Raw genomic sequence first — 1,213 nt, 5'->3', positions numbered from 1 at the left:
TGAAATTTGAAATTATCTTCATAGCATTGCCTTCCTATCCGTTCCCTTCCTCTCCCTTTAGCCGTTAGTTCCTTAGTTTGTTGGTTCGTTCCTTCCTCCTTCCTCCCTTCCTCATTCCTCCATCCATCCCTTCCTCCTTCCTCCTCCCTCCCATCTGTCCCCATTCTCAGGACATCTTATGGAATGCTGACAGTGCACCAAGCCCCTTGCTAGGTTCTGTGGTACAGAGAGCTACGCATAGATTATTAGGAAGAAGAGCAAATCAAGAGACAAAAACGAGGTTTCCAGAAATGAAGAAAGGCCCAGGTGACCAGAATCATGTCCTAGAGCTATGAAATTTTGGTCACTCTGCTCTCCTATGCCCCTTGTCCTCAGGGCACTACCAGACCTCCCTGTCATGCCCACCCATCGGAATCTTCTCTATTTCTTAAGTCTACCTCCAGCAGCACCCTCTACACTGGGCTGTGTTATAAAGCAGTTGTGCCACTGTGTCACCTTTACAATAGTCAAGCCGTGTTATAAGCACTTTGTATGACCCTAGACGATTGGTGCTCTGATCCCTGGTTTTAGCTTTTGTCTTCCCATCTTGTATATAGTGCTCAGTGTTGGATGGATTTGCTGTACTGCATATAGGTTGAGGAATTTGGAGTAAGCAGGAGTGGGCAGTCTTCTCCTGTGCTCCTTTCTGCTGCGTGTCCTTGGGACTCTTCTGGCCCATGTAGAGCACCCCTCCTAAGACATTGCTTGGAAGGCACTTCTCTGTCCTGTCAATTTCCTTCTTAGCTTATGTTAGACTATACCACTAGTTGTCTCTGCACTGTTGCCTGTGCTATTCTGATTGTTGTCCATTTTTGTAGCTAAGTGAGAGATAACTTTGATGAGAGTCAAGGGACATCATTGTTTTTGTATCTTTTGCAATGTCTTACTCCTAACTGGCTTATACTGGATGCTCAGTATAAGTTACTGACTATAAACCAGAATGCATTATACAAAAGCTTGTTAACCAGGGAGCGCTGCCTTGGAGTTCATTTTCACTGTGGGTATGCTGATTGTACATTGTTTTCTTAGATGATCTCAGCAGTGTGTACAGAGTAGTGTCTGACTTCCTAAGAGGCTGGGCATGATTCTTACAGTTTTCAGAGTGATAGCTCTGGCTTTTTATCTTTTTTTTTTTGAGCAGAAAAGCATGCCCCTCACTTTTATAATGGTGTCC

At 44.5% G+C, this 1,213-nt stretch overlaps 1 protein-coding gene across 9 annotated transcripts in view; it reads left to right on the top strand.

Annotated features, from left to right (window-relative positions):
• The window catches only part of Adamtsl1 (ADAMTS like 1), a 429,521-nt gene that overhangs the window by 77,158 nt on the left and 351,150 nt on the right, over positions 1-1,213 (top strand). The gene's annotated exons all lie outside the window — the stretch shown is intronic.

Source organism: Nannospalax galili, unplaced genomic scaffold (genome assembly GCF_000622305.1).
Source record: "Nannospalax galili isolate Female #2095 unplaced genomic scaffold, S.galili_v1.0 scaffold1082, whole genome shotgun sequence".
Lineage (NCBI taxonomy): Eukaryota > Metazoa > Chordata > Mammalia > Rodentia > Spalacidae > Nannospalax > Nannospalax galili.
This window is presented reverse-complemented; position numbering and strand designations above follow the sequence as displayed.